This window comes from Bos javanicus, chromosome 1, assembly GCF_032452875.1.
Source record: "Bos javanicus breed banteng chromosome 1, ARS-OSU_banteng_1.0, whole genome shotgun sequence".
NCBI classification, from domain to species: Eukaryota; Metazoa; Chordata; class Mammalia; order Artiodactyla; family Bovidae; genus Bos; species Bos javanicus.
This window is the reverse complement of record NC_083868.1, coordinates 126,284,146-126,309,016: the sequence shown is the minus strand read 5'-3', so window position 1 is coordinate 126,309,016 and position 24,871 is coordinate 126,284,146. Positions and strand designations below refer to the sequence as shown.

The following is a 24,871-nucleotide window of genomic DNA, read 5'->3' as shown; positions in this document are numbered from 1 at the left end:
CATGAGGATTCTCCAGGTAAGAATACTGGAATGGGTTACCATACCCTCCTCCAGGGGATCTTCCCAATCCAGGGATCGAACCTAGGTCTCCCGCATTGCAGGAGGATTCTTTACTTTCTGAGCCACCGAGGAAGCCCATATATATGTGTGTGTGTATATATATATCTACATCTTTTCTCTTGATCAGAAGTTCGCATGTGGTATCCGAATTAGCAGCGCCAGTTTCCCCCGAGAAAATGTTAGACATGCAGATGGTGGGGCCTCATCTAGATCTACTTGAATCTGAACTCTTGAGAGTGGGATCTGTGGTTCAACAACCCCTCCAGGTGATTCCTATCCACGATCAAGTTCGCGAAGCACTTGTAAGCTCACTCAAGTGGTGTAGATGGTCATCTTTAGGTTTGGCGGAGGATGTGTCCTGGGTCGCTTTGGGCAGTAGGGATAAAGTTGCGCAGGTCCCCTCCACCTCTCCCCCTCTCCCCCTAGCCTCTCCCAGCACCTGCAACTCCACTTCAGCTCTTGGCCTCGGGTCCTTTCCCCCGGGAGCCGCAGTCAAAACGCGGCAAGTGGATTCGGAGTCTGCCTGCCAGAATGCCGGCCGGGCATGCGTAGTGGCGCCAGGGCAGCAGCTAGGCTGGCGCGACTGGGGAGCCGCAGAGCAGACTTGCGTGTGCCGGGATCCGGAGCGGTAGCTGAGGGCTCAAGGGCAGAACGGCGGCTGCAGGTACGCTGCGCGGTGAGGCGGAGGGGATCCGAGAGAAAGCCTGGACCGATAGGCAGAAAACAGAGCTTTACTTCCTCGCCGGCTCGGCGGCTCCAGAGGAGTCTCTGCGGGTTTCCCTCGCTGGAGAGGTGTCTCCGGCGCCCGCCGACCTCGGGGTGCGCTTGTGTCCAGTCTGGGCAGCAAGTAGTGTGGGCAGGTGTTAGTTACATCCTGTATTTATGCTGTTTGCACAGTAAGCTGGAGAACGGCATTATGATTCTTTGCATGAAGTTAGGCATTTTGTTAACTTTTCTATTTTCCTCTCTCAAACTTTGGATGCCTAGTGGTGAGGCTCTTTGATCCAGCCTCTTTTGCTTGTGTGACTGGTTTATTTGCCTTTGGCCTTTTGCTGCAGAGGATCAATAGGACTGGAGTGAGATCTGTGGTTTCTGGTTTGGGTGCCTTTTCCGGAGCGGGGTGTGGAGGGGTCTCCTGGATGCGGCATTAAAAAAACAAAAAAAAGCCAACTTTCAGCATATTTCAGTGCCAAAAACTTTATGCATTTCAGCCGCATTTTAAAGTAGAGACGTTGTGTGTTTGCTTCGGCAGTACGTATAATACAAACTTCGTAAAGTCCAAGATGTATTTTCCCCTTACTTTTCTACATTACAGTTTTTTCAGGCATCGTTTGGTACTCTTGAAAGGGAGCTGTTTCTTAGATGAGTAACAGAGCTCTCACTGTCTCCCCTTTCTTTACCCAGTCACATTTTCTAACTCACACAGAAATATTTTATCCTGGGTCTGTCATATTGGACACACTCATAAGATGTTAAGGCTGTGCTGCACTCATTTCTTGGATAATCTGTGAGCCATAAACAAAATTTTTGGACTACACACTGAACATTGTTTAAGTGTTAAATCTGCAAGATGGGAGGCAGATACATAGAATTAATAAGTTTAGAGGAAGGCAATTTGTAGTTTAGGAGCAGACACCTGTATGGAAAGATAATACAGATATTGCCATTTCCTTCAACTCCCCCTGACCCTCCCCCTTACCATGATGAATGTTTTAATGGAAGAAATAATATACAGTTGGTTTAGTTTTGGCCTGTGGAGACCTTCGAGGTCAGGCAGTTCAGCTGCTTCAGTTTACAAGTGAGAAAACCGAAACCAACCAGGTTAAATGACTTGATGCGGCTGTGGAGCCCCTCCTTAACAAAGCTGGGCCTCGGACCCAGGTTTTCTGATTTGCAGGGCTCTTTATGCCATCCCCTGCTGATACTCTCCTCAGAGTTTACTGAGATTATTGTACTTTCTTTTTCTCTTCTACCTCTTTATATTGTGTGTGTATGTGTGTGTGCACACATTTAGTCTCTCAGTGGTGTCCAACTCTTTGTGACCTCATGGACCGAAGCCTGCCAGGCTCCTCTGTCCATGGAATTCTCCAGGCAAGAATACTGGAGTGGGTTACCGTGCCCTCCTCCAGGAGATCTTCCCCACTGAGAGATCGAACCCAAGTCTCTTATGTCTCGTGCACTGCAGGCGGATTCTTTACCTTCTGAGCCATTCGGGAAGCCCCCTTTTATTTTGTAGTCTGGCTGAAATCGAAAATTAGCTACTCCTGCTACTGAACTTGCTTACCTTGTAAACTCATTTCAAACAGTACCTTCTAGGGGCCTCACTGGAGGTCCAGTGGTTAAGACGTCAAGTATCCAGTGCAGGGAGTGCAGCTTGATCCCTGGTGGGGGAACTAAGATCTGGAATGTCGGGTGGTATAGCCATCCCCCCTACCCCCACAAAACAAAAAGTACCCTCTCAAGCCCCCACTAACAATTGACTGGTCTTGAAATTGCCCTCCTTCCTTGTCTCAGAGTATCTGTTTGCCTCTTTCTCTGTTGAAGTCTTGCCTACGAAGCAAGGTGTAACTCAGGTGTGCCTCTTCCTAGAAGCCTTCTTCGATTACTATAGCCAGAAAGTAGCTCTCCCCCTTCTGAAGCCTCTAACATTTGTTAGTGTTGTCTGCCCTAGTATCCCCCTTCATCTTTAGTATCCTGGATTGTTGAATTTTAATACGTGACCCAACTTCCTGACCAGTGTGTGTAAGCTCTGGGAGCTTCAGGCCTATGACGTAGACATCCCACACAAAACTAAGCAAAAATAATGCTCTTGGTACTATTTGTGGGAGGAAGTGAAACAGGGACAGTTTGGTGAAGGGATTTGATGTGGATGTTCTGTGAAATGAAGGAGGTCACCTTAGAGCTCTAGCAAGACAGTGGACAAGTCAAACCAGTCTGATGGGATGTTTCTCGTATCTTCATCAGAGGTCATGGATCATGACCTCTAAGTTCTGGGGATAGGGGTCAATCCATAATAGAGGAGAGTTGCCTACGGCCTGGACATAAGCATGTGATTCTAAGTGCAGAGTGAAGAACTCAGATGTAAGAAATCATACAAAGGGGGAGGCATTTGGTAAAAGACTAGGTGCAGGAATATCCCTGGCGATCCAATGATTAAGACTCAGAGCTTCCACTGCAAGGGGCAAGAGGGAGTTCAGTCTCTGGTCAGAGAACTAAGATCCCTCATGCCTTGCCACATGACCCCACCCCAAAAAAAGGGTAGATGCAGAAAAGAAAAGATATTTTGAAAATCACTTTAGTTTCAGGTTTGGGATGTTGGTAATGATAATTTTCTTCTTATATTATAAATAATACCCAGTTATGACATTGTCTGCTTCTTTTTTTCATATAGTTGTGTGGTTGTCTCACTTCCCATTCTAGATGATAAGTTCTTTGGGGGATGTTCTTTAATTCCTCACAATGCCAGGCACGTAGCTTTGCAGTATTAGATACTCAACTGTTATTGCCTGAATAAACAAACAAACAAGTGTATTTGACATGGGGAAGGTGGGCATTAAGGATCTTACAGCTATGTACTGTGCTTAGTCACTCAGCCATGTCTGACTCTTTGCAACCCCCTGGACTATACAGTCCATGCACTTCTCCAGGCCTGAATACTGGAGTGGGTAGTCTATCCCTTCTCTAGGGGATCTTCCAGACCCAGGAATCAAACCGGCGTCTCCTGCGTTGCAGGCGGGATTCTTTACCAGCTGAGCTACCAGAGCTGTGAGGTAGCCCTTCATCCAGGCCATCACCCCCTCATGATGTAGAGGAGGAGCTGAGATATACTTAACTAAGCTAGTTAGTGGTGTAGCCAGATCTGCTATTAACCCTAACTTTTCAAGGTTAACAATCCCAAGATTCATTTGCCATGGAGATATTCTGTGGATCTGGGGGGAACTTGGTGGTTAGTGGAAGGATATCTGTGTAACTGGAAGAGATGAAACACAAGAGGTGACTGGCCAATTCAACGTTGAGTGCACAGAATAGGGGCATGACTGCAGACCTGGGGACCTCCACATGATGAAGTCGAGGACTTCCCTTCATCGAGGGAAAGGATGTGGTAGCTTATCTTGTCAGGGGCAGCAGATGGGCCCCAGGTGGGCCCCAGATCCTTGGACTGAGAGTGTGTTTGAGAGGGACATTTTACATTACCAGGAGCAATGTTTCTGAGAGTAGTGTTTATGGCCAAGGAATGTGGGGCTAAGTTTGAGATAGAATTGTGATCAGACTTTCCACCTGGAAAAAACAGACAGAAGGCAGTGCTTCCCAACCCATCTTGGATCAAGAAGTAGTTTGGTATATTTTGTTTATTTCGAACAGATGTTGCAAATAGCTGTTTTGCAAATCAAAACACAGTCTTTTCATTGAGCTTTCCATGAGCACACAGCATCAAGGGAGCTGTTGGAAGGCACCCGTCCTTTCTGTTGTCAGTCACACTATAGTTGATCGCCGTCTTCAACTGGCAGTGTTGTCTCCTCTTTCTCTCTCTTTTTTAAAATACTGATTTGTTTGGCTGTGCTGATCTTAGTCACGGCACACCAGATCTTTTAGTTGCCACATATAGGATCTAGTTCCCTGACCACTGATTGAACCCAGGTCCCCTGCATTGGGAGTTGAGAGTCTTAGCCACTGGACCACCAGGGAATACCTCCTCTTGTAAGAGTTAAGAAGAAACAGCAGTTGAGCAGAGAAACTGAGCTTGAGAGATGGTTACTCATGGGAAGGAAAGGCTTGGCCAAATATAGAGGAATTACTTTTTTTTTTTAATCATGACGTTAGTTAAAATTGATTGGACAGCCAAATGCAAAATCAGGCAGTACATAGAAGTTAATATCTCATACACTTAAACAATACCCAGATACTAAATTCTAGAGTAATATATCATAGCCCTGTGTAAAATGACTACATTACCTAACTTTTTAAAAATAATAATAATATTCATAGCTTGTATTTTAGGATGTTTTCTACAGACCAGACACTGTACTGAACACTTTACCAGCAATATATCATTGAATCTCTACAAACCATTCTGAGAAATTGGTGCAGTTATTCCCATTTTATAGCCTAGAAGGCTGAGACTTGTGTAGAAATCACATTTCTGATGTCACATCATTAACAAGTAGCTAAGCTGAGCTTGGATCCCAGGCCGCCATGACTTCAGGCACGGGGAGCTAAAGTAAAATGCAAAACTTTATCCGTGGTAACCCTAACAGATGCTTAGAATGGCTACAGATTTTATCTGGTGACACTTCCAATGGTCTATGAGCCAGAATTTCATAAGAGAAACAAAACAACAGGGATGCATCTTTCTGGGTTTTGTTTTTATAATTATCCCACTCAGTCTTTATCTTTTTACCCTCAAAGCCTTTCTGGAGGCAGCAGAGATGGCATCTACTTCTCTAAGTGCACGTAAAGCTCTTTTGAGGTGATGGATGTGACTTGGTGGTGATCCAGGAAATGCCTCTGGGGTATGAAAGTGAGACACTCATCTTGTGTATGAGCCTAAGGACTCTAGGGTGAACAGTTCACAAGGACTTTTTCACCTGGGATCCATGGTGGGAGTTCCTGGAAGATCTTTGGGTCCTGCCCCTTACCCTGGTCTCAGATCTTTAAACCGTGGTCAAAATCCTCAGGCTGAATGCGCACCTGGACACTTCCTCCAGGATCCTTCAGTCCAGGGAGTTCTGAAGTCAGGGTTGCAGGTGGAGGTGGGTGTCGATACCTCAGGGAGTGCCGCAGGTCAGGGGCCTGAATCATCTAGACCATTTAGGTGATTTAGAGGCAAGACTGGCAGGCCCCACACTTGACCAGCTGACTCGGCTGTAAGAGAATGTCCCGTCCCTCCCTCCTTGATGGACCTCATTGCTCTCTCCTGGGAGCCTCAGCCTGGAACCCAGTGAGGACATTTCTCTCCTCCCTGTGCTGCCTGAGCCCCTCTGTCTGTCTCTGGCTTCTGCCTCCGCTGAGCTCGTCCTGTGCGTCCTCAGGGTCAGTCTCTGGACACGAAAGAGAAGGCTGCCTGCCTCAGGCCCTTACCTATTACATGTTTCAACATCCAATGATCCCAGACAGCCTTTTGATGAAAATCAGGGAGAAAGAGGCCTTTGTGCTGTCTGTTGGTTTATTGGTTATAAAATGATGATGCAGTTTTGATTGCTGGAAATTTTGCTGACTTAAAATCACATGAGATGTGAGGCTGTGTCAACTTTGATCATCTTATTTCTTTTCAGTACTACGGTGTCTGAAAGTGCCTACTTGCCATTTTTTGGGTGAGAAATATAGAGGGTGTCTTCTGTGAAAGCAGGTTGCTTTTTGGTAATACTGTGGATGCAGAAAGGGTGAGAGAGGGCTAATTAGGAGAGTTTTTCTCTTATGTGAAACACATGTTTCATCAGAAAGTATCGATGTTCTTTTGTAGGAGAGTTAGAGATAATCTGTTCATAAATTCCAGTTGTGAAGGAGACTTTAGACTTTACAACAAACTAAATTTTTATGATCGACTCTTTTGAGCAATTCAGAGCTATAAAACTAGAATATTTGGGTTATAACTCACTGCACAGAGACATGTCTGCCTCAGAAATTTCAAGAAATTCCAAAGAAAACAGGAGAAACTGACTTTTCCCGATAGTAAGATAAATGGCTATCTACCTTAGTAAGGTGGAAGAGGGTTTTGCCGTGGTGTGGCTTTCACTATAAAAAACAAAAGATTTTGGGGGGAATGGTTGACAGGAGAAACTCAGAGGAAACCAGAATTGTTATTGAGAAACTCAAATTGTTTAAAGATCCAGTCCCAGGAAATAACATTTAAAATAAAAATAATGAAAGTCCCTTCAATTTGTTGGAGAAGTAAGAAACAGGAGATGTTAGCAGTGCTGAAAAAATAGAACTTCTATTGAATTTGAGATTAAAACATTGGTAAATGTGTGTAGAAGAATGTTATTTAATTACAGACCTTCCCCACTCGCCCGTCCCTCACAATGAATTCCCACTGTGGGGCCCTCTGCATTCCATAAATAAAAGAGTAGACTTATCTTCATGCATCACAGTTGAAAAATCTCAAATGATGCATGACAATCTGTGACCTAAAACTGATGTTGATCAAACAGATGTGAATGCCTTAGACAGAAAGTACTAGCTGTATTCACACTTTGTTCCCATAGCTAGTGCTCAGAATCCAGATTAAGTTGTCCAAATTAAAAAAAAAAAAGGTTCAGAACCCACTCATTTACAGTGAATGATCAAAGGCACGTTGTTTCATTTCACTTTTTCATTGTAAATGCCACCTTTTATGGCTCTATCGGTTTCTTTTTCTTTTTTGTCCTTGATGATATATATTTTGTACTGTTTATAGATAAAAATCAATGCAAACTAGAATTCTGAGGTTTGATAAATGTGACTCTGCTTAGGGTTTTAATGCTATTCATCAATAATTTGCTGGAAAAACAGTATCAAATAAGTACATAATTGAACCTTTATGTCTATAGCAAGTTAGTATTTATAACCATTGGGAACAAATCAAAAGTTCTCGAGACTCTGAAATTCTTTCACCTGAAAGCTCTCTCAGCATTCTATGCTGGTAAAATCTCCCTTTTCCTCCCTTTCTTCTCAGTCTTAGGGTCACTGGTTTTGGTTCAAGGGTATTGTCAAGAGCTTCCCAGTTCTTGCAGAGTTGAAGTGTTATTGGGTCAATGAGATGCCAGCCATGAAACACAGCCCACAAAAACCCACTGATGTTTTTTAGCAAAAGTTTTCATGCCAAGTGAATTAGTTTTGGAAAAACAACCGTAGCAGCAATTGACTTGCTCACTTTTTCCATCAAGTTAAACCCCAGATCTCCATTAGTAGAAAAAAGGTAATCTGAGAGGCTCTGAATGTTTAGTGGTCAATCAGAATGAGCTCCTTAAGGTAATTTAAAGTTTAGATAGCTGAAATCAGTTGGCTTATGATTAGGGCCATGCATGAGAAGTCAAAGTCTATGATTCTGTTTCTGACCCCTTGAGAAGAGAGGCCTTCTCTTCAGCTGCAGGTTTGATGATTAATCAAGATAGTAAATGTGAAAGCAATTAGTAAACTGTAAGGCAAGGAGGTAAGGTATTTATTGATATAATAGTTTTCCATCTTCGCTGCCTTTCATTGTTAAGTGACCAAGGCTTTGAGAATGAATGACTTGCCTGTTTGAGTCTACATGGCTTGAAAAAATGATAGAGATGGAATGCACATCTTTGTCTTTTAATTTTGACGTTTGACAAAATGTCAGGGCTCAGTGTTGGGACCATAGTGATAGCCAAGACAGATACAGGATCCCTGTCCACATGGAGCGTCAGTCTATCCCAAATACAGTGCTCTTTCAGTCAATCCATATTTTCTTCTTTAACTGACGAAAGGGAATACTTTTTCTATGAATTGATATGTGGCTTTTATAAGATGCTAAATGTGCTTATGGCTAAGCCTTGACTATGGAGCCCTTTAAGTGGTTTCTCTGTCCCCAATGGTGCCTTCAATAGCTGCCCAGTAAACTTCCGATCTCACTGGATGGGCCTTTTATTCATCTCCATTGTGGAGAGAGGAGTTGGATGCCTCTCAGCATCCTTCTCATGGTCAATCAGAGGCTTGTTGCAGAAAAATACTTTTCTCTCCTACTCTGCAGAATCAAAGGAATCAGATGGCCTCAAGGGCTGGGGACAGCACTGTGAGTGAAGCATAGTCTGACAGGTTCTCAGTCAATTGAGGGAGGCAGACACAGGGCCAGGCTGTGACAGGAGTGAGCACCAGAAGGAAGGGCAGAGTGAAGCTTTGGGGGAGCCTGAATGGAGATCATTCTGTTAAATCTCTTGAGGAAAGTGTTAAGACTTTTGAGCTGATCCTTGAAAGGAAAGCACAAGTTCAATCTACAGGGACTAGCTAGAGGAAAAGGCATTCCTTGGAGAAGGGACAGCATGAACACAAGTACAGAAACAGGATGGAGCTGATCTGTTTAGGAAAATTCAGGTCCTTTAATGTGTTCTAAAATGTGAGCAGGATACGAATCAGCTGGACAGCTTGTAAATGAAGGCGTTGCTGAATCCCAACTGCAGGTTCTCATTCTTTAGGTCTGAGGTGGGGCTGGAGAATTTCATTTCAACAAATTCCCAGGTGATGCTGAGGCTGATGATCTGGGAATTTTGAGAGCCACCAGACTAGAGTGTAGTGTAGGTGAGATAAGAGAACTAGAAGCAAAGAAACAAATGGTTTTCTTTTGTAACTGTACTATCTGTACTATCTTCATAGAATTGATGTTTTAAGGTATTTTTTTGGTTTTGTTTTCTTCTTAAATTAGCCTCATTTCCAGTATTCTTGTCTGGAGAATCCCACGGACAGAGGCGCCTGGCAGGCTACAGTCCATAGCATCACAAAGAATAAGACGTGACTGAAGTGACTTAGCACACATGTACCAGTGGTTGCTGCCTGTGCCTCTTGCTGTCCTCTGGAAGTTCCATGCCTGCTCCACCCCACCCCAACCCCCCAGCTCTCCCCCAAAATCAGACCTTTTCTTTTTTTTTTTTTTTAACATTTTATATTTTTTAGTTAGTTTTGACTGCACTGGGTCTTGGTTGCAGTGCATAGGCTTTCTCTAGTTGCGGTGAGCAGGGGCTACTCTTCATTGCCATGTGCAGGCTTCTCTTGTGGAGCACAGGCTCCAGGTGCATGGGCCTCCATAGTTGTAGCACGTGGCCTTAGTAGTTGTGGCACAGGGGCTCAGGTGCTCCATGAGAAACCAGCTCTTTTCTTGCATTCCGTGTTTTTAAGTAACTGCTGTTCAGCCAGAATGACATTCCACCTGTGATGTCCTAAACAGCTGACATTAGAAAGAAGATGTTAGAAGCTGACCCACACTAAGAGTGAATGATGAGTATACCCAATGAGTATGTTTGTATTTTATTTTGTTAATCTGGATATAATGTTAAACTGCATCCAGTAAGTAATTTTGGAATAGCTTGCAAGATCTGAGCTCAGAGGTAGGATGTACACAATTGAAGAAAGTTCCTTTCTTGTTCTCAGAGAATGTGCAGTCCTATAGTAAGGTTAAGATAGATGAATTCCTGGCTCCAGTACAGGGCAGCTGGTGCTGTAAGTGCTGTAAGAATGATAGGAAACCACAATGACAGGTCTGAGAAGGGGAAAGGTTCACTTTCCATTGGGACAGTTAGGGAAAGCAGAGCAGGGTTGAGGATAATGTTTTATCCATCTTTGTGAGCCAGCTGATCATTTGTCTATGTAAAGAAAATAGTGGAGGAGGGGCATATGAAGCAGGGGGTGAAGGATGGGCAGGTGCTCATAGGTAGCATGGGCCCTGGGGGAATTACTGGAGAGATGGGCCAGACAGAAGGGCAACTGAACCTCAGAACAGAAGTGAAGCAGGAAGTGCAGGTTCAGCCAGTGCTGGGGTCTCTGATTCATTCTGGCAAGTACAGAGAGGTAAGACTAGAAAGGCATTTAGGGAAGATTGCAGAACCTTTTGAGTATGAGGCTGCGGAATTTGGAATTTTATTCTATAGGCAGTGTGAGTCACAGACTTGCTTATCTATCGACTTACTTTTACTTCCACTTCTCTCTTAACCCCCAACACCTCAGAGGAGGAGGAATCCCATTTTTTGCTGACCATTGATCTGTGGTTCATACTCTTTTGGAAAAACACAGAAAAATGCTTTTCCGTGGCTCTGATTTTAATTCTTTTTTGGGGGGGATCTCCATGCCTCGTGGCTTCTGGGATCTTAGTTTCCCAACCAGAGATGGAACCCATGGCCTTGGCAATGAAAACACATAGTCTTAACTACTGGACCACCAGGGAATCCCCTGACTTTAATATGTGTATTTCAGTCATCTTACAGACTTGCAAAAATGAATCCATCATGTTAAAGGTTTCTGTGGCTTTCAAAATATGTAAAATATGAAAGGACAACCAATTTCCATTTCTGAGTGACAGTTTATAAAAATAAGTTAAAAATAATTCAATCACCAGGTAAAAGTGATTACAGTACTTGTTCAGTGTTGTTCTGGGAAGAGAAGGGAATTCAAAAGTGAAGGCTGAAACCGAGGGAGAATCTCCAAGTCATTCAGCCTGTCTGAACCTTGGTTTTTGTTGTGAAGTTACTGTTGTTTGTATTTTGTTGTTCTTTTTGTTGTGGATGAAACAGGTACAATAGGAATGAAAGGGTATACATTGTATTTTATTTTTAATTTTTAAAAATTTTGTTACTGGAGTATAATTGCTTTTGGGCTTCCCAGGTGGCTCAGTGATAAAGAATTCGCCTGCCAATGCAGGAGACATGAGTTCGATCCCTGGTTGGGGAAGATAGTCTGGAGTACGGAATGGCAACCCACTTCAGTATTCTTGCCTGGGAAATCCCCTGGACAGAGGAGCCTGGCAGGCTGTTGTCCATGGGGTCGCAAAAGAGTAAAACACAACTTAGTGACTAAACAGCAACAACAATAACTGCTTTATAATGTTGTGTTAGTTTCTGCTGTACAACAAAGGGATTCAGCTATATACATACACATATATGTATCTCTCCTCCCTTTTGAACCTCCTTCTTACCCCACCTCCATCCCACCCCTCTAGGTCATTCTAGAGCACCAAGGTGAGTTCCCTGTGCTATACAGCGGCTTCCCACTAGCTGTCTCTTTTACACATGGTAGTGTATATATGTCGGTGCTACTCGGCCTACCCTCCATTTCCCCGGCTGTGTCCACAAGTCCTTTCTCTACATCTGTGTCCTCTGTTTCTGCCCCCTGCAAAATAGATTCATCTGTACCATTTTTATAGATTTTGTATATAGATGTTAACATACGATATATTTGTTTTTCTATTTCTGACTTCACTCTGTGATATACATTTTAGATCAGAATCTTCTAGTATGAAGATTTACTTTTTCTTGTGGCCACATGTGTGCCCACACCTGGCCATGTAGAGAGTCTGTTTCTTGAGGGCAGGATTATGTCTAATTCAGTTTGTATCCTCATTGCCTGAATGCCAATGACTGTACAAGGAGGCACTTGATAAATTGTTGAATTAACGGAACATGAAAAGGAATGGATGAATGGATGAAAATCTGTACCCACCTCCACCCATATACTTAATGTTTTCTAGCTTCTACTTGCTTGTAGAGACTTAAGATCCATGGTGCCTTATTTTCAGACTGCTAATCCCAGGTCTGTGTTTTATTGACAGTAAATTTTGATACTCCAGCCTTATTCAAGAGACAGCTGCATAGCTTGAATTCAAAGTATAAGGATCTTTGTGGATTCATAAGTGTTCTAAACTAATTCCAGAAATGAATTAAATAGTATTATTTAATAATAATGTTTTATATATCGATAATGCTTATATGAAAAATTGATTCACCTCTAAAAGAAACTGACAAATATAAATTGAGGTTGTATTCTTCTTGAAGTGTTTCTTATTGTTTAAGAGAAATCAGATTAGAGGTGAGTAGGACAGTAATTTATGGAGATGCTCAAAGAAATGTGTGTTAATACTCTAATCTGCTAGAGACTTGAGTACCTGTTTTACCTGCAGTTAAATGAAACAAGAACCAAAACTTTATTATACCTTAGGTTTTACAATATCTCTAATGTTAACAGAAATTCAATTCTTGATTCATGAAGTTCCATGTGATTTACATGGGAGAAAAGTTCATCTCTTTCATTGTGAACAAAGTAGTTTGGTTTTCAAAATTATTGTATTTCCTGTTAATATACACCTGGAATGTGTAGGATAAAGAAGATGAACCTTTTTAAATTTTCACTGAGTTATAGCCTAGTGATATGTATTGTGCTGTGGGAGACTAAGCTCATTTGCATATTTCCGAGTGAGTTTTACATTTCTCATAGAACTAGGACAACAAATGATAGAAGAACTGAAAGCATTATAATTTTCTAGTAATTCAGAGGAAATGACTCCATTCTGAGGTAGTAGGCTAAAAAAGGACACAGCGATACCCCCACTTTAGGTAAGCTAGCCAGTCAGTCATTCAGTTGTGTCCGACTCTTTGCAACCGCATGGGCTGTAGCCCGCCAAGCTTCTCTGTCCGTGGGATTTCCCAGGCAGGAATACTGGAGTGGGTTGCCATTTCCTCCTCTAAGGGATCTTCCTGACCCAGGGATTGAATCTGTGTCCCCTGCATTGGCAGGAGGATTCTTTATCACTGGGCCACATGGGAAGCCCGTTCGTAAGCTAATTATAATACCAACAGGAAATTTCTTTTGCATCCTCTTTTACATCTCAGGCACACTTTAGGGAGGCCTTATGTTTATGTATCAGTAGTTTGCTCATTTAATCTGAGAAGCCTCATTCAGACCTTCTGTGTGCACAGGTTCTTTCATTATGTTCTGCCCTTCGTCATTATACTAAAGGTATTACAAAATCAAACAGAAGGCTTCCCAGGAAATTAAAGGTTTCATATCAATCAGACATTGTCAGGGCTTCCCTTATAGCTCAGTTGGTAAAGAATCTGCCTGCAGTGCAGGAGACGGGTTCATTTCCTGGGCCAGGAAGATTCCCTGAAGAAAGTGCCAACCCACTCCAGTGTTCTTGCTTAGAGAATCCCATGGACAGAAGACCTTGGCAGGCTACAGCGCATGGGGTCATAAGAGTCATATACAACTTAGCGACTAAATCACCCCTACCAGACACTGTCAAAATATGTGCCTTGAATAGCATTGAATGTGTTCCATCAGTGTTCTTGGTACACATGATGTGTGTGTGTTTTTTTTAAGCTAATAGCTTTATTTATTTACCAAGGTATAATTCACACACCATACAGTACATTCATTTAAAGTATAAGGGTGTTTTAGGGTATTTTCATCACCCTATACCATTTGCATGCACTCCTCATTTCCCCATTTTTCTAAAAATATAGTGGACAGTACTTTATTTGGAAATGTGCCTTCCTATAATTAAAATCCTATTAGTCAATCTCTACCTCTCCCTAGGCAATGACAGATCTTCCTGTCTCTATAGTTTGCATATGCTTGACATTTCATATAAAGGGAATCATACAGTGTGTGGCCTTTTGTGTCTGCCTATTTCACTTAGCATAATGTTTTCAAGGTTTATTCATGTTGTAGCACTAATACTTCACTTTTTATGGCTGAATAATAGTCCACTGTGTTGATCTACCACATTTTCTTCATTCATTCATCAGTTGATGAACACTGAGTTGTTTTCACTTTTTAGTTACTATGGATAATGCTGCTATGAACATTTGTGAACAAGTTTCAATGGGACACGTGTTTTCATTTCTCTTGGGTATATATGTCAAAGTGGAATTGCTGGTTCACTTGATGACTGAACAGTAAACACTTAGAGGAACTGCCAGACCATTTTCCAAGGTAACTGCACCATTTTACGTTCCTAGCAGCAATGTAAGAAGGTTCTAGTTTCTCCACATCCTCACCAGCACTTGTTATTATGTCATTTTGATAATGACCATCTGGCTGTGAAGTGGTGTCTCATTGTGTTGACATTTACAGTTCTAGATAGAGAAAATGTACAGAGATTTTCCGTGTGCCTCACACTGATACACAGTTTATGCTGTCATTAACATTTTACATTAGTGTGGTAAATTTATTATAATTAATGAACTGATATTGCTATATTATTAATTATAGTCTATGGTGTATTCACATTCCCTTAGTTTTTGCCTAAAGTCCTTTTTCTATTACACGATCCCATCTGGGAATCCTGATAGATTCCTGATGAACCCACATTATAGTTAGTTGACATTTAGCTCCTTAGTCTCCTCTTGGTTGTGACAATTTTTCAGACTTTTTCCTTGTTTTTTGATGACCACAAGTGTTTTTTTTTTTTTTTCTTTTTTAAAATTTGTTTTTTTTTTAATTGGAGGTTAACTGCATTACAATATTGTATTGGTTTCTGCCATATATCAACGTGAATCAGCCATAGGTATATGTATGTCCCCTCCCTCTTGAACCTCCCTCACACCGATGGTACTGATGAACAGGGCAGCAATGGAGATGCAGAGATAGAGAACAGATTTGTGGACACATGAGGGGAAGGAGAGGGAGGGAAGAATTGAGAGGGTAACATTGAAACATATATAATACCATATGTAAAATTATATAGCCAGTGCAAATTTGCTGTATGATGCAGGGAGCTCAAGTCAACAATGCTCTATGACAATAATGAGTGTTTTGAGGAGCTGTTTCCCAGGTGGCTCAATGGTAGAGAATCCATTTGCCAATGCAGGAGATGTGGGTTTGGTCCCTGAGTCAGGAAAATCCCCTGGAGAAGGAAATAGCAACTCACTCCAGTATTTTTGCCTGGAAAATCCCATGGACAGAGGAGCATGGTGAGATGCAGTCCGTGGGGTCGTGAAGACTCGGCTACGCCTTAGGGACTGAGCATGTGCGCACAGACACATACGCTCACACACACAGAGTTAAGTACATTGTTAGATGCCCCTCAGTTGGAATTTGTCTGATTTTTCTTTTTTATGATTAGGCTACATTGACATTAATTTTTAGTATTAAAAAAATAACCAAGAGCAATTTACTTGGAGCATAAAAATACATAATCAGAACTGGAAATCAGCAGACGGATGGGTAATAGGAAATTCTTCGGAATTTTAAAAGTTCATTTGCCCCTGGAAAATGGGCAGAAATTTAATTCCAAGATGTATTTTCATACCAAGGACTTGATCATATTGTAAAAGGACCAGATTAAGTAATAGAATTTATTTTCATGTCTGTCATAGATAGCATCTACTCTAAGGATAAAGCCAAAGGTATATTTTTTGCTGCTTTAAATGTACCTGAGAAAGTTGTTTCGCTTGTAATAAAACATAAAGGAAATATAAATTTTAATTGGCTTTAAGGAGAATGCCATGGTTCTGGGGAATTTCCTGCGGTCCAGTGGTTAAGACTCCATGCTTCCACTACAGCGGGCACAGATTTGACCCCTGGTCAGTGAACTAAGATCCCACATGGTGAAGGGTCAAAAATTTTATTTTTGTGAAAAAGAATTCCACAGTTCTGAGGCATTTAAAAAAACAATCCCACAGATTTGAGGCAGCAGCGGTCTACCATGCAGTCAGTGTTTCCATCTATATTCGTTCTGTTGATCCTCACGGATTCCTTGTGGAGCGGGGCAAGGAACTGAGGCTCTTACAGGCTGTGTCTTTGTCTTTTGGCCTGACTCACACAGCTGTCAGTTGTTGAGCTGAGATTTGGACCCAGGGCTGTGGAACTTTATACCCTACTGTTTGCCAGGCCAGGCTCCAGACTTTCCAGTGGTTTTAAATCGGGCATGTATCAAAGGATACAGGATTGAGTCCTTATCTTAGTGGATATTTTTACTGCCAGCTGGAGGAGATAGCATCTCTCTGAGTTCAAAGCCCCACCAACATCAGTGTGTCCAATGAATAGCTTACCTGTTGACTGCTAACAAAAGAGAACTGGGCCAGCTCTGCTCAGAGCTCTCTACCATCTTGTCCATGGAGTGTAACCCCACTGCTACATGTGTCTCCTGAAAATGAAGAGTCATAAAGTAGGACATGAGCCATGTGGAAGAACAACATATTCAGCTAAGGTTTGTCAGTGGTTAGTTACAGTGTTCAGTGAATGTCACTCAAGGTACATTGCTTGATGTGTGTCTCGGTAAGATCTTAAGTTTTATTAATAACGATGATTTGGTTGTAAATACTGATTTTTGAAATAGGAGTAGGTGTGGCAATAATTTGTGAATGTGCTTGAAGTGAAATAATAAAGTTGCCCACATACCTGTCTGAGGAAGGTTTGGAAAATTTCCCTATTTAATCCTTGTAAATGGCTGAGGTTGGTTGATCACAGGATACAAGGCTTCTGTCTGCTCAGCTTTTCTGTATATGTCAAGATAGAGTAGGCTATGTTATAGGAACAAATCAACCGTGATACTTCCATTGATTTCTTGTTCACATAAATGCCAGTGTGCATTGGCTCTCCTCCAGGGCAGCTGTTCTGCATTCAATGACTCAGAGATCCAGGCTGCTGTAATTTTTGTGATTTTGCTCTTTTGACATGGGACTTCTAGGTTGTTGCAGCAGGAAAAGGGGAGCTAGAGGATCACATGGCTCTGAAAGGCTTTGTCCTGTGTTCGCGTGCTAAGTCATTTCAGTCGTGTCCAACTCTTTGTGACCCTATGGACTGTAGCCTGCCAGGCTCCTCTGTCCATGGGATTCTCCAGACAAGAATGCTGGAGTGGATTGCCATTTCCTCCTCCAAGGGATCTTTCTGACCCAGAGATCAAACCCGCATCTCCTGTGGCTCCTCCATTGCAGGCAGATTCTTTACTGCTGAGCTACCAGGAAAGCCCATGCTTTGGCCTAGAGGGACACAAATCACTTCTATTCACAGCCCATTGGCTGGAACTAATCACATGGCCCTGCTGAAAGTGAGGGGCAGCACATGGCTATTCCATGAATTTTGTCTTTGCTTCACCACTTTAGAGTAAGAGAACTGGTTAGTTGAGGGAGAACCTTCCATAAAGAGAGGGGTTTATTAGGATAGTGATAATTGCCAGATAACTTGCTGCTGCTGCTGCTGCTGCTAAGTTGCTTCAGTCGTGTCCGACTCTGTGCGACCCCATAGATGGCAGCCCACCAGGCTCCCCTGTCCCTGGGATTCTCCAGGCAAGAACATTGGAGTGAGTTGCCATTTCCTTCTCCAATGCATGAAAGTAAAAAGTGAAAGTGAAGTCGCTCAGTCGTGTCTGACTCTTAGCGACCCCATAGACTGAAGCCTACCAGGCTCTTCCATCCGTGGATTTTCCAGGCAAGAGTACTGGAGTGGGGTGCCATTGCCTTCTCTGGCCAGATAACTTAGGTATGGCCAATTAGGTGACTTGATACCATTTGGCTAGTATCTTCTAGTAATAGACTAGTAAGGCTGCATCTTCTAAGGGGATATCATTAAAGTGTACTTCTTTCATATTGTAATTCTTCAAGTGATGGTGCTGATGATCAAAGTTGTATTTGGTGAGGTGTCCCAAGTGTTTTTCCTGAATTAGATTAATTCAGACTGAGGACTGTGATTTCATCACCTTGGTAAATACTTTGCAGTTTTATCAATTTGCCTTGTTGGATATGGTACTTAGATTAGACCATCACCATGCTGATAGATCTCTTCTAGAAACGGGATCGTCACTAAACTAGCTTACAAAGAGCCTCGTTACATTAAAGGTGGCACTCTGTTTGTTGTCTTAACTAGCACTAATTACAACGAGACCCAATATTTACTGTGATTTGGACCCATACTCATATGTACGCAACTTAAGACTTTGCAGACCTCTTTAGCAGCTGTATCTAGAAATAAGGCTTGTGGTGAGCTAAGGCCTGAGGTCATAGATTTTTTTTTTTTTTTTAGGTATATGTTTTCTTCCCAAATTAATTCTCTTTGGTTGCGCTTTTGTGATGCCATTTTTTATTAAAAATATACTGCTGGTAAATGCAGAACTCCTGTTTATTTTGTCCTTATGATCTGCCCTTTCCCCATTCTCCATTGTGGCCTAAAATTCTACCACTAGAATTAGCTGGCTCAGATTAAGAATCTGCCTGCAATACAGGAGACCCAGGTTCAATTCCTGGGTCAGGAAGATCCCCTGGAGAAGGGAATGGCAACCCACTCCAGTACTCTTGCCTGGAGAATTCCATGGACAGAGGAGCCTGGTGGGCTATAATCCGTGGGGTCACAGAGTCAGACACGACTGAGTGACTAACACTTTCACTTTCACTATGATCTACCCTTTCCCCATTCTCCATTGTACCCTAAAATTCTACTGCTAGAATTAGCTAGGATATCAAAAGACCCTAGCTGATCCTTGGGGATAATGTTTAAGAGGATCTAGAAAACTCCGTGGTTTTAACTTATTCATGTCTGTTAAAAGTTTCCTCAGGCTTCTCTGGTGGCTCAGTGCTAAAGAATCTGCCTGCCAGTGCAGGAAACATGGGTTCGCTATCTGGTGAGGGAAGATCCTGCATGCTGTGGAGCAGCTGAGCCCGTGTGCCACAACTAGTGGGTCTGTGCTCCAGAACCCAGGAACTGTGACTACGGAAGCTCACCTCCCACAGCTACTGAAGCGTGTGTGCCCTGAGCCCATGCTCTGCAACAAGAGAAAAGCCCGTGCAGCAGTGAAGACCCAGCAGAGCCAAAAATAAAGAATAAATAAATTTTAAAAAGTTAAAAAAATTTCCTCATTAAAAGGGAGTCCTCAGGTTGGGGCTATTCTGGGGAAAGGTGTCACCATGCACAACAAACTAACTTTATTATCTTTTTTTTTTCAAACTAACTTTAAAAAGCATGTTGATTAAAAAAAAATGTGAGTGCACTTGGGAATTCCTTGAATTCTGTGCAATAAACATTTTTAAAACAAAAAAACAGCAAAAAAAAAAAAAAAAAGACCCTAGCTGGGCTGCATAGATTGGAGCAGCCCCTCTTGTTCTCTGTCTGAAAATGGTTCTCTGTTGTTTGAGAACAGCTCTTAGGCACACAGGAGAGCCCCACCTCAGGCTCTTTATGTTGACACCATGTTCACTCATCAAATGTTTACTGAACACAGTCTGGGCCAGGCACTGAGCTAGGCCCCACAGCCTCTGCCCTCATAGAAACAGCAGTCTAGACCAAAGGTTGGCAAACTCTGTAAAGGGACAGATAATAAGTACTTATCTGGGTTATGGTCTCTGTCTCGACTACCTAATTCTGCTCAAAAGCTGTTGTAGACAGGATGTAAGTGAATGAGCTTGTCTGTGTTCCAGTGAACTTTATTTGTAGGCACTCACATTTTGATTTTTAACTGTCACATGTCACAAACTATTATTCTTTTGAAAGAATAATTCAATAATAATAATTCTTTTGAAAAAATTATGTATTTATTTGATTGCACTGGATCTTAATTGCTGCATGCAGGCTTTTCATTGAGGCATGTGGGATCTGGGTCCCTGACCAGGGGTTGAACTTGGGCCCCTTGCATTGGGAGTGCAGAGTCTTAGCCACTGGACCACCAGGGAAGTCCCTATCCTTTTGATTTTTTAAAAAATCTATTGAAAAATGTAAAAACCATTCTTAGTTCACAGGTAGTATACAAATAGGCAGTTGGCCAGATTTGGCCTTCCAGCTGACTTTGTTGATCCCTGGTTTAGAACTAGCTTTTCTTCTTCTTCTTTTTTTTTTTAAAACAAATCTCTAATAACGAATCCATGTAAGTATTTGAATTTAGTTATAAAGCTCTGTATGAATTTCTTCTCACAAATAGATAGGGAACTACCTTAATGATTACTTACATTATTCAAGTTCAGTGTTTAAAGATAATTAACTTCATCCAGGCCTTTACTTAATAAATCAGTTATTGGGAGACTTTCCAATAATAATTTTCTGATATTTGCAGAAAATATTTATGCAAATTGAGATGATTTTTCCATATACACATCCATGTACACATAATATACAAGTGTGTTCACAACTGTATTACTTTTGAGGACTGTTGTGGTCAGTGTGTGGGTTGGTAAAGAATTTCCAGACATGAGGCAGAATGGAAGGAGAATAAAGTTTATTAGAATGGAAGTCGCTCTCTCAAGGGAGAGCCAAACCCTTTCACAGGGTAGCAGCCAATTTTTATAGTCTCAAGACAGAGAAAATTCCTACTGGAATGGTGACATTAGGCAATTCGTTAGGATGCTATAGGGTGGATAATAGGGAGGTATTTTACCTAATATGGGGTCAGTGAACTGGCCAGTTTAGATCTGGAGGCTTGTGGCAACAATTACTGTGGGGTTTGGTCAGTTCCAGAGATTTTTATCCTGTGACCTTGGTACAAGGCTCCACACCTGTGACCCTTGGTACAGGGTTCCACATTCCACTAACGCCATGAATCACCAATATGTAAAATAATAGCTAGTATCTACTGGGCACTCTACTATACATCAGACCCTTTTCTAAGCCCTTTGCTGTTTATTTTAATTAATCCTTCCCAGAACTCTATGAAGTTGAAATTATCACCATCTTCATTTTTTGGCTATGAAGACCAAAACTCAGAAGGACTCACCTGAGGTGATGTAGTTCATAGGAAGTGGAGAATAAATTCTTCAGAATTCTGACTCCAGAATCAAGGATCCTAGTGATAAATTACAACTTTCTGGGTACTGAAATATATGCATGAAAGTAGTTAAACTTTGTCTTTAAGTTTTATATAAGAAAATAGAAGTGGTGAATAAAGATTAAATATTATTTTTTTCTGAGAAGCAAGCATATAAAAGGAAACATTTAGGAAGCAAGTGTTCTAATAGTTTTTCACTAATTTAATTTTAATTTGTGTCTGTCCATGAGCGAAGATAATCAACTTTGACTCTCAGTGTGCTGAGAACTTCCTCTTTCCTGAATTATCACTGAGAATCAGGGCAGGGTTGGATTTACAATAGTATGATGCATCATGTCCACCTCAAATATCATAGTATGGATACTTTATATTTGTATATACATTTGGAAAATACTCTCTTGTTTGTGACACTCTAGGTGGAAGCACTTTGTAACCTGCAAATCATATTCCAAAGTGATCATTGCTAGTCATTCCAGTGGCCCATTCCACTACAGATACAGCCTTCGCCCTACTTTCATTGCTTCTGAAGCTGGATCAGTAGAAAAGGTTAGGTCTCAAGGGAACATAACCTGTGAAAGATTCCTAGTGGGCCATTGACCATTTCCCTCATTTACTTTTGGACCAGCTTTATGTTGATCCAGGAGAAAAAAGACTATAAAATCTATTCTTGTCCTGGGAAGTTTCTGAGAAGTAGGCTGGACACATTATATTTTCCCATTCAAGTGCTGGCCTTAGAGGGAAAGAGGTGAGAAAGAGCAGGAAGCATTCTGGAAATCAAACATTTACCTTGACACTGACTCATTCATCTAATCTTATGGGCAAAGACCAGGAATTCCAAAGGTACCCTAACTTGTACCCCTCTGGGGTGAGTTTCTGGCTACAGCACTGTGTCATTTGGTGGTAGTACAGCAATGCTTTCAGCCAGCTCATGGTGCATGCCAGTAACAGGTGATTCGAGACAAGGAAAGATCTTTGTACACTTTTATTGCACAGTGATTATTTCTTAATTAATAATTCTCTAAGTTTTTTGTGGTCTAGCTTATTGCTAAATAAAAAGGGCCAGCAGGTGACAGGGTCTTTCTGAAAACAAACTTTAATTTGCTTTATATATAAGTAAGTGGACCATAAAGTTCTATATCTGGTGACTTCAGATTATGGATATTTTGTCTTGTAACAATAAAGGAAATAGCTACTTTTTCTTTTTGAGTCCTCATCTTTTAAAGACCTTGAGATGCTGGAAGAGGGATTGCCTTTTAAAAATATATTTGACTACCCCAAGTCTTAGTTTTGGCATATGGAATCTAGTTTCCTGAGCAGGAATTGAACCCAGGCCCCCTGCACTGGGAGTGGGGAAGTCCTAGGCATGCCGTTTTATTTTGAGTCTCTTCACCCTCTCTCTCTCTCTCTCCTCACCCTTCGTGAATCTGGGCCACTCTGGAGTAAGCATTTGCCCATTTGTTCATAATTCCTGTAATTACAGCTTCATGACTGAGAATGGAAGCAACCACCAAGTGAAGAGAAAAAAAATAATGTTTCTTTCTCTCATGATCATAGTAATTTGATTTGAATATCCCTTCCTCAGGGATATCTGCGGAAGTTAACAGCAGCAGGTTGTAGACCTGCGCTTAGTCACTGTTGGTTCGTGTATGTTCTGTGGGAGAAAGGCTGTGGGAGAATGGGGATGGTGGGGGATGTAAGGCTGATGGTCAACTTTACCCCTTGTCTAAAGGGCATGATTGTCACTGGCCTAGTTCAGTGTTACCGTGTGAAAATGTGGGCTAACTATTGCCAGTTGTTCTGATCTGAAAAGAGAAAATAGAAATCTGAATTTTATGTTTATCTTCTCATTTTTATATATTTGCTCCAAAATTTAACAAATACTCAGTGAGCCACAGAGGACACATGTCCAGGCAGGATTTGGCCCACAGTACCCTTTGGCAGCCAGGAGGGGCCTCTCAGTTTGGTGAAAATGTTATAAGAGCCCTGAGATGAGTGCACCAGAGCATGGAGGCCGTAGAAAAGAAGACCTGGCTTGAGTTTCACCCTCTTCCCTCTTTTTTGTTTGGCTGACAAGGTTGTGTTGTAATTTTTCTGCTCATCTGAAGGAAAACCTTGTGCTTCCAGATTTCCTGAATCCAGATTTCCCTCCTGGAGAAGAAGGGAATGGGGATGTTGAACTCAGCTGGGGACTTCAGGAGCTGAGTGCAACTGAATAGAGGTGGGGCAAGGCTGGTTACACCACAGGGTTTGAAACCAGGCTGCCTCTGAGAACTGAGACGCAAATGCATCTCTGCAGGATCTGGGCGGGTGGACAAAACATGGCACAGAGCAGAGCTGCCAGGCCCAAGGATGGAGCAAGGCTTGAGAGGGTGGCTGAGAGATGTCCAGGGAGCTAAAGAACAGCTCAAGGGCTTGTCTTAGCTGTGGGTGAGGAGGGAGTTGTTAAGCCAGCCAACCTGGTCTGGATGGTTGTCGATCATTGACCCAGAGCAGTAATCTAGGCTGAATTTCATGAAGGTCTTGTATCTTCTCGTCTCCATCTACATTGCTTGGGCAACAACTCTGTTCTCCAAGAGCAGGAACATGTGTGTATGTGTTAGTTGCTCAGTTGTGTCTGACTCTTTCAGACCCCATGGACTGTAGCCCACCAGACTTCTCTGTCCATGGGATTCTCCAGGCAAGAATACTGGAGTGGATAGCCATTCCCTTCTCCAGGGGATCTTCCCACCCCAGGGATAGAACCCAGGCAGATTCTTTAGTATCTGAGCCACCAGAGAAGCTCACAGGAATGTTATTCCTTTATTTATTATATACACAGTTGATGTGACATGGCTTCAGCATTATGACTCAGACAAGACAGGGTCACTCTGCTTCCAGATTGAGGCTACAGCCTTTGGAATTCCTCGTCCTATTCCCTGTCATTCCTATGATTGTTATCCTGGATGCTCTTGGATTGAGGAGGCTGATAATTCAGACTCTTCTCTTTATTCTCAGAACTGATTGAGAAACTGATAGAGGCCTTTTATAGAGTTTTCACTGGTGGAGCTGGATCAGGATGACAGTCCGGGCCTGGGGCCAAATACCTTTCCTTCCAGAATTTTAACTTCTACCCATTCCATTCCAGGCACACCTACTGAAAAGGCCTCTGGGTTGCTTATCATGTGGAGGCAGAGGAGAGTCAAGTCCTGAGGACAAACTCTGGCTAAAGAGGGAAGGGGCAAGCCACATGAGGACAGTGGTGTGGAACACTAGCCCCGTTCACTACAGCAGTGGTTCTCAAAGTGTTGTCCTTAGGTGACCAGCCTCTGCATTACCTAAAAGTTGTTAGAAATGCAGTTTTGTGGTCTCTGACCCATGAGAGACTCCAGGGAGTAGGGCCCAAGAGTCTGTGTTTTACTTAGCCCTCCTTATTCTCTTGCAATTAAAGTTTGAGAATCATTGCAGTGGAGCTAGGAGGTTCAGGGGACCCAAGACACTTACCTTCTCATGAATAAGAGAAATCATTTTTCCTTCTTCAGAGGAGCGTAATAAAGAAGTACAGAGAAAGAGGCCACAAGTCCTGCTTTAACAATTGGCCCTCATGGAAACAAAGATGCCATACGTGGGTTTCCCCCAACAGTTAATCCTGCCCTCTGTGGAGGACTG

The 24,871-nt window shown here is 42.3% G+C and overlaps 1 protein-coding gene across 2 annotated transcripts in view; it reads left to right on the top strand.

The window, feature by feature from the left end:
* The first annotated feature begins 616 nt into the window (after window positions 1-616).
* Window positions 617-24,871, top strand: part of PLS1 (plastin 1) — a 127,604-nt gene continuing 103,349 nt past the window's right edge. The window contains exons 1-2 of one of the 2 annotated variants that reach the window (XM_061419566.1): window positions 625-724; window positions 14,318-14,472. The gene's annotated coding sequence lies outside the window, so the exon portion shown is untranslated. Of the gene's footprint in view, window positions 725-14,317; window positions 14,473-24,871 lie in introns of both variants that reach the window. The other variant, XM_061419559.1, reaches the window with a different exon arrangement.